Genomic DNA, 13,885 nt, shown 5'->3' on the forward strand with positions numbered 1-13,885 from the left:
ATCACTCAGGTGCTGCTTTGGTTTTACCCTACATGTTTGATTTCCCTCAGGAACTCCAAGAGGGTGACTGCCAATTACTGCAAAAGCAAAACAGAAATTGAAGAGAAATTTGACAAGTAGAGACGTGCCTGGAATAAAGAGACGATAAAGAGCAGAAGAAAAAAAGTTCTAAAAATATCTGATTAGAAATATCTTCCACCGAAAAGAACGTTAAAAAATGTTTACAAAGTTAAATGAAAGTAATCTGAATTAACATGAACTAGAATAGTCTACAATGAATGGAAAGAACCTGAAAAATAAGCAATTTTGATATTGTGTTTAAAAAAAAAATATGAGGAAGAAGCTCAAAGAATGAAGAGATGCTAAAAAATGCTTCCATCTACAGGCAAGGATCCAATTCTTAACTCCACTAAGGATCTTCTACAGCATGCTAACAGTGAGAAGATGTCTTTGAGTAGGCAGGAATACATTTGCAGCAAGGCACTTTATTGTTGCTAGATCAGTTAGGCAGGGTATTAGCATAAACGCAAACCTAGATTTCAACGCTGGTATCTTAGCTTTCCTAGCTTGTCTTCACTCTGGAACCATCCGATGGGAAATTCAGGGAGACTAAGCCCAATCTATGTATTAACAGGCCATCATTATACTTCAGGTGCCAACTCTCACAAGAATAAAAACTGCAATAACGAAGAAATACTATAGCAGAGGTTTACATTAATAGGAAAACAGTGTATTTTAATGAGAGTGGAAAGAGCTAGCAAGTTTCAGAACACATCAGTTACTCTATGTGAATTATTTTAGTTATCCGAACAGTTCATCTGAAAGGTAAATCTTCACAAGTGGAAAGGGTGATCATTCAAGTGATGCAATACTTGGAATAAGAGTAATTTACTTTGTACCCAACAATTTGTAACGTCATAACGGTTCCTTCTTGGCATCTCTCAAAGGAAGTAGCAACTTTAGTCCAGTTTCATATGAACATGCATTTGAGTTATTTTGTTTCAAGAATAATGCAAGTAGAAAGACTTAGGAATGCTCCTCCCAGTTCGGCAGTCCTCCAAATCAATTCTCAGATAGTGCCACAACAGCACCTAGAAATCCATATGGACAGTATATGTCCATACCAAGTGAATAAAAGCAAGCTTCACTCTCCAATGCTGCCAGACCATTATCTTTCCTGAACATTAAAAAGACCCTCAAACAGCTATTCATTTGGTACAGAGATAAAGTACACGGCAGTTTCTATCTAACGTGAGTCAAATAAAGGGAAGAGCAAGCTTTATAAAATGTTTGTGATATGACAGTAGTAATATTTGTATCATATACACGAAAATCCTGGCAATGGCAAGGACCTCAGATTAGACCACAAATTATTAAACATTTCAACATAAACTATTTCATTAATAATTTAAATTTGCAGCCATGCAATGAAACAAAAAAAAATGTTTTAAAAAATGTAATATATTAAAGGACAGTGGCAAATAACAAAATTTTCCAAAATTACTTTGTCTAAAAAACTCCTGTAAAATGGCACTTCAAGATTAGAGAATTCCGTAACAACTCACCGTAATAATAATTTAATGAGAAATAGTAAAACTAGCAGCAGGAGATTAAATGTAACATATATAAACAAGATATGGTCTTCGCTAATTCTTTTATGTCAAAAACTCAAGACCAAATATTCTTCATTTTTATTTCTTATAAATCCCTAATGCTGCCATTATTCAATGTAAAATAAGCAAAAATTAGACTGGGGCATGGTAGACTGCTTCTGTGGAATACCACACTTACCTACCTACGAAAGCTGACAAATGATAAACTATTTCAAAGTTGCGTTGTTTTGGTTTTCCTACCAATTCCACAAACAGAGATGGATGAAGCACAAAGCAGACTACAGTTTCTCTGTTTCACTAGTATTTAGGGCTTTTTTCCCTTTACTTCTGCCTATGCCATTTTAAAGCTATTACTTCCACTTCTGTCTCTGGCCAAGTTTCCATGAGGAGACATTCCGCGTGCCAGAGCGGCAGTAGGGAAGTCAAAGGAGCAGCAACTTCAAAGAGGGATTATAGAAGGTATGGCAGTCAAAACTAACAGGATGATAAGAAAAATTAAAGCAATAATAATAAATAAACCAACCAACCTTTGCCCTCTAGTAAACAACAGAAAGCAGCCCAACTGAAAAGGACACCCCATTTGTAACGGTTTATAGAAGAAAATAAATTCCATTTCCTACCCCTTTTTCTATTGCAAGGAGAAATAAATTTATTTATTTTCTTGACACAAAACATGATCTTGTCAGAAGAAGAAAAAAAGAAGGAGAAAGAAAAGAAAGGAACACAAAACTTCCTTAAGGACAGTACAAAGGCAGGGCCTTCAGCACCTAGACACAAGAACCACATGTCCCTCTTCTCTCCCTACTTTTGACTGGCTTGAAAAGTATCCATAACCAACTCTCTTAAAGAACAAATAGATAGGTTTACACCACTGTACTGCCTTCAATGCAAGTTTTTTCCAGAGGTGCACAGTTGGGGGGAGGGGGAGAGAGAGAGAAAAAAAAAACCCTTCCTGAACTTATTCATATGCTTGTGAACTTCTTTTCAAAACCAAATGTTTTATAAATCTAATGTTTTATAAAACGCCAATTAAAAGTTTTAGCAATCACCAAGTTTAAAACACTATAAAAACAAAAATTTCATGTAACAGTGTATTAAATTAAATATTAACTGAATATGATTCCACACAACACTTTAGCCACGTAACAACATTTAGTCACTTAACAATAGTTTTAAAAATATATATATTTTTAAAAGAAAATATAGCATACTATAGTAGTTAATTTTTATTCAAATACCAACCAAAGTAAAATGCATAGAATAATAAAGTTCATATTATTGAATGATCTGCATACTTGGGATAACTTAAACGTTTCTTCGATTTGGGTAACGTGGGAGAAACCGGGCAAGGTCCCCTAGAATCAGTAATTCAATGCCTACTGCTGCCAAGGAAATGCCCTTTTCGTAAAACCCATGACAAACTGATACCGGTAGGTACCACTAGCAAAACCCATACCTGGTAACAAAAGCCAGACGCCCCACGCAACCAGAATGGGACTGATGAAAAGGACAACAGGCAAAGAGGGAAACCCCTCTGCTACCATTTACTAGCACATCACTCTGAGGTGTACCCACTGCGGAGAGAAGCAGCAGGAAGCCACACGATTAATGCACTCAGCTCATCTTTAGAAAAGGAACAATCTGTACAGAATCAAAGTCTGAAAGTCTACGTTCACTTTTGACTGAAAAGTGTGCTATCAGCTACTCAAGTTACTTTTATCAACACCCGTGGATACTTCCTTTCTCCAACCTTACTGTGGTCTTTACTCATCCAATATCTACACAAAAGAAGAGTTTTCTAAAATCTTGACACACATACACCTTTTTAATAGGAAACAGTGTACAGATAGACAAATAAGAGTTATTATTTCTCAAATCCTATGTTTTGTAGAGCTGGATTACTGTGAGCCTCTGGAAGTAAACACAGAGGTTTAGGAATGTTTTTCTCATAATCCTTTTTGACATGAAATTATCTCAAAGGAAGTAACTTTTAATTCCCCCTAGCAATTTTATTTCTGCTATTGTGCTGACCTTTCTACTTATATCATGCTGAGATTAGACTGATTCATGTATTTATAATATCAATCCATTATAAACTACTTTGTCTTGTCAGAAGTAACAAAGTCCCATTGCCAGATGTTTGTGACCATGATCCGACTATGTTGCTGATGCTCACTGTGCATTACATCCAAAATCACCTGTGCCTAGTAACTCAGTACAAGCCAATACAACTAGTGCAACGCTATTTACTAGTGCAATGCCATTTCTAAGTTCTCATTTACACCACGGCCCATTAAAGTACTTCTAATAGTGCTGAAGGGACTAAATGCTAACCAATAGAAAACGGTGAGTAACAACTCAGATTCACTTTAAAGCTTTTTTCAAACTGCTCCCATGGTGCAAGGTACCAATCCAGGTATTTACTCAGAATTTGTCAGACTCAAAACATTTAGTTAGAAAAGTAGGTGTCCATAATTCTGTATCATTGTTTGTAGCCCTCATATGTTACTACAGGAAAAGAAGGCTTAATGGATGCAAAACAAAACTTTTAAAAGCAATCACTAATAACGAGTCAAAATATCATTTTCAGAAATCTTACAGATCTTCAGTTCTAAAGATTCCACATGTTCCAAAGACCAGATGCAACATTCTCAGAGACTCCAAACCTGGGAAACCTAAGCAGCTTCTTCTGAAAGTTCATTCGCTGATATGGTTGTTGATTCTGTTCAGCCATGAATCCCTCATTCTTTTTTCAACTCTCTTTTTTAAATTGTGTTCTGTTTTCTTGGTCTGCTAGTCTTACGTTCCTCTCTAAAACACAATTTTTCCTCAATCACTTCTTCCTGTGTCCACTTGCTTTCTCACTACCCAGGCTCCCTTCCTTCCCTGCCAAAAAAAGAAAAAATCCTTATGTTTCAACATCACCGTGCAGATGCGCAGGTGTAAGCCAGCTGTAAAAGACCTTATTAACCACAAAATATTAGTCCTCATTCTTAGCAATGGTTGAAGGAACGCAGGAGCAGTCTCAGAGCCGACACTTTGCAAACATAAATGAAAGTCTTTGGACACAAGAGTTATCAAAAAAAGAAGGGAAAAAAAACCTAAAATTCAGATGGCTAAAATAATGGTCAAAACAAAAAATAACATGGTTACTGTCATCCTGCTTTCCACCTATCATCATCATTATTGACATCATGGTTCCTTCATGAATTCATTTATGCCCTCAAGTCTTTTTCACTACTTAACACAATTTTGACATGTACACACACATCTAAGATCCACAATCAACACAGCCACCTGCTTCCCTCAAGCAGCTGTATATTTGAAGTATCTACTTCAGGCAAGTTTTGTTATCTACAGAAGAGCTACTCTTCACACATTTCCTCAAAGCAGAAGAAAGTACAACCATATCTACAAGCCATTTGAACAGAAATGAAACTGAACAGTAACCAGTACAGGAAAAGAATGAGTGAGCAAAGACACTAAATTTACACATAACCACTGCCAGTTTTGAGAAACAATTTCTAATTCTCATCGTAAGAAAATCCATGTTCATTCTACAGGAGTATAAAAAAAATCTATGTATATGTAAATTTAAATTATAGATTAAAATGTATTTGACAAATGACATGTTAACTAAGGCTAAGGTAAGCACAATATAAAAGAAAAGGATATTATGCCAATACACTAACAGAGTTACTAGAAAGTATAAACTTTTAAGCACAAGACTACGTGCACAATTTAAGTAATGACCTCTTAAAATTACATTTATAAAAGAATCAAGAAAACACTGTGCTGCATGAAGTATACTGGGTTTTTATTCAGCCTTCATCATTTATACAAACACAGTATGAAATCCTTACAATCAATGCAATTTGATGTTTCAGTTAACTGGCTATTTCAATATATATCATTTAAAGCAATCTGTTAATAACATAATTTAAGTGTGCTTTACACAAAAAGTCATTTTGAATTAACCAATATTCCACTCACAGTGTAACTTTGTAACCTAACATCAACTAACATGCTCTGCTGGACTATCAAACTGGTGCATAAATGGAAACAGTGGCTATTTACTGAAGCAGACTCCAAAAAGGAGATAGATGAGATACCTGCCCTTTTGCTACAAAACACAACTCTCAAAAGCAGTCTATAGCATGCATTTACACTGCATTATTGAAGAGCATGTAATTTCAAAGAGACAAATGAAATAAAAATTAACACAGAAAGAGGAAATTTGCCTCTGATATGATCCCAACACATACATAATGCTGCTTATCTGCATTACAGTGCACAATAAAAAATTACACTGACCTGATCAGTTTGTTGGGTATGGTTACATGGTATACATTAAACTATGCAATTTTTGTGCTTCCTCCACCCTACTAAAAAACCTCAGTATTCATAGTCTCAATAGCACACAAATTAGAAGACGACTTAAATACTGGATATGTGGTCAGCACCACATGTAAAACGTGGTGGGGTTTTTTGGCCTTATTTCGTATAGAAATGGAGATTATGGGATCACACTGTCCACTTTTAAACCACTAGTCTTTTCCAAAAAATAACTTCAATGAAAATTAGTATCTGCATAGTGAAAACAAATCCAAATGACTGTTCCTCTGAGGAAAAAGCAAGGAGAATTCAGTTGGCATATGTACTTCTGGCAGCAACCTGCTTGGCAATCAATATCCACAGAGGTTTGGAAAAAACAAAAATAAGATGTTATGTTAAAAAGCTGGGGTTACTGCAGAGGGGGAAGAGAGAGGGAAGAGATACTAAGTGAGAAAAAAAAATAAATTACAGAAAACCTACCTTCTTTTATTCCACTTACTGCAGAACAATATGTTTATTTATAAAGTACCTTCACTTGAGTACATTTACACTGAATGAGTTTTATAGTGTAAACTGAATCTAATGGTATCTTCTAATTTAAAACAAAACACAGTTCTCCTCATTTTCAGATCTTGTGAAAAAAATTTCTGCTGCTGACAAAACCTCTCACAAATTCTGCAAAATTATGGTCAGAACAGAGGTTGTTGACATCAGAAATTAACCTGGAGTTAGGTTCCCACTGGTTCAGCTAGTGTGGTTAAGAGTTCCTTTACCAGTTTGCAAGGCTGGACCAACACACTGCGCTGACTCTGCTCAAGAATCACTAAGCTCTCTGGAGCTTCAGCTTAATCAAGCCCAGTTCTCTGTCCTAAGTCTTGCATGGCATCAGGCAGCACGCTCTCTGGATCTGTGATGTCCTATAAAAGACAGGTAAGCATTACCCCTATTCAAAACTTGGTGGAACTGACATACACAGAGGTCCAAAATATAAGTTTTTCCACATCATACTGTGCTTACTTCAGGAATCACCACTACCAGATATTTCCCTTTCTGCAACAGATTACCAACACTCCCCCCACCTTCCTTTCTTTACAACACAAGCAGAAAAAACAAATGTGCTACCTCTTCAGTCACCACGCTCCCCAATCTGTAGAAGTAAACTAGGTTTTGTTTACACTGAGATGCAAAGCTCAGAACTGCAGCTTTTGAAGAGCCAACACAAATTTACTGCTGCCAGTTATCTTCAAAAAAGAGCAGCGGCCATGATCACCTGAGCGACGCTCTGCATGAAGCACCAAGTTCACCTCTTGGAGATCCTCCAGGAGTGGCACACCCAAGATCAGAAAGAGGAATTAGGATCACCAGAGCCTAGGCCTCACATATTACTACTAATGCCACTGTTCTTAAACTTTCATCTTAAAATCTAAACATTTTAAAAATGGTGGCCTGAGAATCAGAAAAGCAAAGCTGTCGTACAAGAAGTAAAGAGATGAGAGAACAGTTTCATCGTTCAGGCTAAAAGATAGAAAAATACAGTAAATAATAAATCACGTGGGGAAAAAAACAGATCTAAAACTATCTTGAATTTTTCTCCTGTAATACCTCCCAAATTTCCAACAATCTAAACAGACAACATATTGAATAATACATGTTATGTATATGCACCTTATCTGCCAATTCTTCTTGTATTTACAATAGCTATATACACTATATATTCACAGCTACAACTGACTCGACTTTTATTTTACTGATCCTAAATCAACAATCCAGATCATGCTTACAGCACAAACTAGTAGGTGAACATGTACATTGAGTTCAAAGCAGTGTTTTGACACTACAAAACTGAATCTAGAAATAGAAAAGCTTCTCTAATAGTCAGTGTCATTCACAGATAGAGAAGCTATTACGGGATTTAGAAAGCTCTTTGATCTGCTTCTTGCACTGAACATTACCATCTCCTTTTAAGTTCATTACACTACTTGTTAGAAAAATATACCAGTGTATGTTCCTTCACTGATAATCTTCCATGAATCTTCTAATGTAATTCACCTTTATTACTTCCCTTTAAAACTTGGAGAGAAATATAAATCTTGTACTCGAAGCATGTGTATAAAGACTTAGAGTTCTGCTTCAGTTTTTATACAAAGTTCCGGCTTACTGTAGAATTAAATAAAAACTTTCATATTACAGTAATTAAAAGAAAAAAAAGAGAGAATCCAGAAATAAGGCTGAAAAGCATTACTAGGGCAGCTATGGCACTGCTGTGATTGACAGAGCACAAATGAAACTCTGACATACATATGGCCTAATTTACAATTATCACCTGATAGGAAATGACCTCTGGATTCTTTGTATGCTGGGAAGAGGGAAGGACACGTTCCTCCCAACTAACTCTTCACTAACAAAACAACAGGCACTGCACTTAAGATACACACCAAACACTTCGCCTTTTCAGGCAGGCCCACAACTGCTCTTTGGGAAAACTGAAGCACAAAAGGACAGTAAGACTCCCAGCAAAATCATTAGCAGTAAATATAGTCATAAAGTACTAGATTGCATTTATATTTTCTAACTTTTAATTGGGCCCGGGATTTTCCCAACATAAGCAAAGGCTCAAAATATTTTCAAAGTCTCTGATCATGTCTAATTCCTCTTTGTTTATCAAGAATAGCTGGGGAACAATTCTAAATAGTTACCAAACTGAAATTTTCAACATAGAAGTTTTTTCATACATGGATGACAGAAAAGAGAAAGAAAAAAAAAAGTTACAGCTTTGTCTGCTTCAGGTTTTAAGGGTTTTTTTCTCACTACTGTGAACATCAGTTCAGCTCCAACCAGGCCAACAAGCAGGAAAATACTAGTGAAGACATGATACTACATTATTTTATACACAAAGCCATACCCTAAAGCAGTGTTCAGCATCACTATCTAAAATACCAGTTGATGCCTCAAGCCTCCACTAAAAAGCTTTCCACCTTTGTTACTATGCTGGAACTGAACCAATAACAGAAACCGTACCAAAATAATTTTAAGAAAAATTATTAACTGACAACATCCTTTTCAACTGCATTATGCAATCAGTCCCTGAAAAAGCCATAGAACCTCCTGTTGCTATTAAAAAGAAAAGGTAAATAAATAAATAAGAAGAAGCAAAAATGTCTAATAGCAGCATGCAATACAATTCCTGACATAAAAACATAGATGATCCTAGCTGAGCACACCTGGATGCTTCTGGACCTTCAATGTATTTTCTCAAACAACTGATACTGTGGTGATTCCCACTGACTCATAAGGTAGATTTGTAGTTTCAGTTCCTATCAAAATATCAGAGATTTAAGTAATAGACAACAAATAAGACAAGGATATCTTTATATTGTATATAGAGTACATAATACAGAAAAGTATAGCCATAAGCACCACCTGCAAATGATTCAATATGAAGGCCTAGTAATTGCTACTCCAGAGCACAGAGACAACCAAAAAACTGATGCAAGTAAAACTCTAACACTGAAATCCATATTTTGATTTGCCCAACATACACTAGACCCCGAGGGTAAAATATGTAAAAAGCATCATACATGGACACCGTAACTTCAAGACTGTCACTGGGTCACAGTGCCACATACCAACATTTCAGAATGATCAAGTTTTAGGTTGAAGTAAAACAGAGTTAAAGCTTTTTAAAAATAAAAAATGCTCTCCTCACTGACCTTCACAATTGAATTAAACTCAAGCAAGAATATTCAGAAATGCTCTAATGAAGATATTTTACAAGCTATTCAAAGAGCACTGTATTTCCACACTCCCTAAAACAGAGAAAATCTACAGACTTTGACTCAATGCCTGTTTTTCATACAGTTTACCACTGCTTTTTCTGCTTTTACTCATTATAATGGAGCTAAGCCTGTGTAATATTCAACTGACTGGACTTGCTTCTCTAAGTTTTCTCCTGTTTGAGCAGATTTCAGAAAGAGCAATCTACCCAGTGCGGTCACCTGTAAGTTCCTGGCTATACATCATTTATCTTTAATCTATGTTTAGAAACTAATTAGATTTTTTCCAATAACAATCTTAAAAATAGTTTGAATGACCATTTATGGATTTTCTCTATCATTCACCTTCAACCTATCTGATGCTGCTGTATTACTAGAAGGACTGTTGTTCTGAAAAATGAGCATCAATATTACACATTTCTAGTTATCTCTTCTAGAAATACAACAGTAATACAATCACAAAACAACACTGGAAAGATTCAGAGAAAAAAATGAACATAAACTTAAAAATATTCTTCATATTTCACTTGTCCGCTCCTGAACTCTGAATACCCCAAACTAACCATGTAAATGATGCAAATGGAGAAAACATCATAAAGCGCACTCAGGAAACAAAGATCTTTCAAAGACAAAAACACCGAGTGCAGTGCTCCATTAAACTCAATGAAAAGGTCCTAGAATCTTCAATGTTTTGTAATGTTCTCTGTTAACTAATGTATTTAAAGAAAGGACAGAGAGTTTAAATATCCCCAATATAACATAAACACATTCCCTCTCACACGTAACAGTTGAGAATTGCACTCACTAAGATCTAAAAAAATACCTTAAAAATCTACATGTGGAATGTCTTAAGAGTCTTAATAGCCAAAAAAAAACCCCACATTTTATATTAAGTTAGGTTTTAGTTTCAATGAAGTGAAAGCCAGAAAGCTAAACAATAAATAGGAAAGTATTTTACATGTTTGTAAAAACAGAAATATTTTTATCTTCATAATGGCTGTTCACCTTGATCACATTCTTAAGAATGCTTCTTCTCAGTGTGCTATTCTAATAATGATCAAGCTGATAACCAGACAGCATGTCTTTTCTACTAGCTAGTCAAATAAATCTGTATAAACATATCCTGAATTTTAATTTAAGTAGAAACTTAAGTAGAAATTACTGTGTAAACAAAGGAACCTCTACACATCTTTTAAAATCCCCACAGTATTACATTTTCTCAGTGCTGTAAGATGTAACCAACATTTGAAACTAACACAAAAGCTGCTTCCATTACTTATATCTTAATATTTTAACTTACCTTCAGCCACTTACTCTTGCCTATGTATTTCTCCTCAATAAAAATGTTCTGTAGACCTTCAATATCATTATACAGACACATCTCTCAACATATCTCAGGAAAACTAAGCAGGTTAGTTTACATTTTTGTTCGTTTCAAAATTCAGCTCTCAAAGAATATCAAATAGAGCTCTAAAACAGGCCAACTTTTAATTTCTTCAGACAATTTAATCTCAAATCACATTTAGAAAGGTCGGCTTTATACAAAAGTTTAAAAGTAGTGTATGACTACATTGGTATCTTCCAATAACATTCTGGATGGAACTGATTCATCAGTATTCACATCCAACTGTGCACTGAAACTATTATCCCCACCTGATTTTCTATGAGGAAACTTACTTTGAAAGATTCTTCGTTTAGTAAACCAAAAAGATTTTTCTGAACAATGAAACATTAATCCATAACTTCTCCAAAAACTACTTCTTTTTGGTCATTTATTCAACAGCAAAACTTCACACTGAACCTTCTGCAAAATAATCTCCAGATAATTTTTATAAAAAGCCTGTACACTGAAAACCTAGCAAGTTATTTTCTGCTAAAGTTTGCATAGCTAGTGGACATGCAAAAACAGACATTAAAAGCCTATCATTCCTTGGCTACAAGTTTTAATAGTGCAGTTTCCTTTGTGTATTCTCTACCTTTGTTCCCTGAGACAGACTAACATATGTGCCAAACTGGGGGGAATATATATATATACATATATATATATATATATATATATATATATATATATATATATATATATATATAAAAAATCTCAATCTTAGCCCCAGGCCTCAAATCCTAAAATGTGTGTTTGAAAGTGTTTACATCCCAGTGTAATAACTAACTCAAAGCTAATATACAAAATGAACAGCCAGTAACAGGACTCAATACTACAGTTTGGGGAGAATTTTCTTCCCCTTTTCATGCATTAAAGAAGGCAGCATAAAGCAATGGGCAATTATAGAATCAATCATAGGGTGTCTGAAGATGGTAAGTAGTTAGGGTTACATCAGGGCTTGACTTAGATGGAGGCCTCTCTGAGATTTTGGGTCCTTATTAAGACTCCATTTCAGATTCCCCAAACCTCTGAAGAGATTTTTATTGTCTCTCTTGGGTCAAGGTGGCTGTTCTTCTATTTTCTATCACATGCCATACCATAAAAAAACAAGTCGATTACTGGATTTATGCATTAACATAGGATTTTGATGCTGTTTCAACCACTAACAGTATATCTAAAATCTGGATTTGTTCCATGCAATCAAAAATGATCTGCTAATAAAAGTTAATTACAGTGTTTTAAAACATTGCTCAGTCAATAAAATGCTGCCCAAAGAAAATAAAAGCTTTTGCTAAAGTAGAACATCTTTTTATTTCACTTGTTTATATACGGCTTCTTCTAGTTTTGGATTCAGTCTGGACCAAAATATTCAGGATAGAATTATTCAGAAATTATCATCTAATACACTCATACTTAAATAAAGGTTGCTGAATTTTAAGATTTCATGTTTTAATCAGCTTCCAATATTTTAACTGAATGAAAACATGCAAAAAAAGAAGCCCTCTATAAAACCTTTGCCACAAAATAATCTTGTCTATAAATAAACACGATAGTTAACACTAAAATACAAAGTCTATCAATTCCCATCTGTTACTTGTTTCTCAGGCTGTTTAACAAGATAAAAACAGTTCTTCAGCCATCCTCCGCCACACGCACCTATTTAACCATAACATTTATGAGCAAGTAACCAACCCACCTCTGCAAAAAGCCTGACATGCCAAGAGTGCCAGTTATTCTTAGAGTGCGATGCGACCACAGTTTCACGTAAGTAGAGATGTTATAAAACGCAGCCCGCCCGCCCCATCCCCCTCCATCGCTACCACCATTGCCGGAGTGACTTGTTACACACCGCGACGAGCAAGTCGCGTCCCCTGCCCGGGCAGGGACCGGCGACGAGGTCATGAAAAGCGCCCCAGGGGCGAAGCGGCTCCCTCCCCCGCGCGGCCGGGGAGCCGAGGCTGCGCGCCGGGCGGCCCGCGAGCGGCCTCGCCTCGCCTCGCCGGCGCACGGCGGGTCCCGCCACCAGCGGAGCCCCCCAGGGAGCGCGGCAAGAGCTCGGCCCCCGCTCCGGGGTGCCCGGAGCTGGGAGAAAGGCGCCGGGCAGAGGGGGGCGCCCCCCGGGACAGAGGAGAAGGGCGGGTGGGGGGTCCCGGAGGGCCAGCGTCGCCGCCGGCGAGGGCTGAGGGGCGAGCGCTGCCCTCCCGCTCAGCGGCGAAGCGCCCCTTCCCCCCTCCCCCAGCCCGGGCGGCGTGCGGGGGAGGCGGCAGTGAGGAGCCCCCCAGGCCTGCGCCGGGGCGCTGGCGGCGACGCAGCGGCTCCGCTGAGGCGCCGGAGCCTTCCCCGCCCGCCCGCGGGGCCGGGAGGCAGGGGCCTGGGCAGCGGGGTACCCCGGCCTCCGCGGGCCTCGGGGCCACTCACTCACCTCGGGAGGCGGCAGGCGCCGCCGGCTCTGCATGGCGAGGGCGATCTCCGGCGGCCCCGCTCCGCCGCTCGCTGCCGGGCGGGCCCCGCAGAGCCCGCGAGCGCTGGAGAGGCCGGCGCCCGCCCTCACTACCCGCCAGCCGGGCTCGCTCGCTGGCTCCGCGGCCGAGGCCGCCGCAGCTGCCGGCAGCCAGCGCCCCCTGGCCGGCCCCAGAGGCAGCGCACGGCACTGCGGCACCGCCGGGGAGCAGTGCGGAGCCTGCCGCACCCCCGCCCCGCGGCGCGGGGGGCCGAGCCCGCTGCCACCGCCGCCGCTGCCGCGCGCGCCCCGCACGGGGCCCCACGGAGCCCGAGCGGCCGCC

The 13,885-nt window shown here is 38.4% G+C and overlaps 1 protein-coding gene across 2 annotated transcripts in view; it reads right to left on the bottom strand.

The window, feature by feature from the left end:
• ZFYVE9 (zinc finger FYVE-type containing 9) overlaps window positions 1-13,637 on the bottom strand; it is a 58,497-nt gene extending 44,860 nt beyond the window's left edge. For both annotated transcript variants that reach the window (XM_062582170.1, XM_062582169.1), the window contains exon 1: window positions 13,525-13,637. The gene's annotated coding sequence lies outside the window, so the exon portion shown is untranslated. The remainder of the gene's footprint in view (window positions 1-13,524) is intronic.
• Between the last annotated feature and the right edge of the window lie 248 nt (window positions 13,638-13,885).

This window comes from Rhea pennata, chromosome 8, assembly GCF_028389875.1.
Source record: "Rhea pennata isolate bPtePen1 chromosome 8, bPtePen1.pri, whole genome shotgun sequence".
NCBI lineage: Eukaryota > Metazoa > Chordata > Aves > Rheiformes > Rheidae > Rhea > Rhea pennata.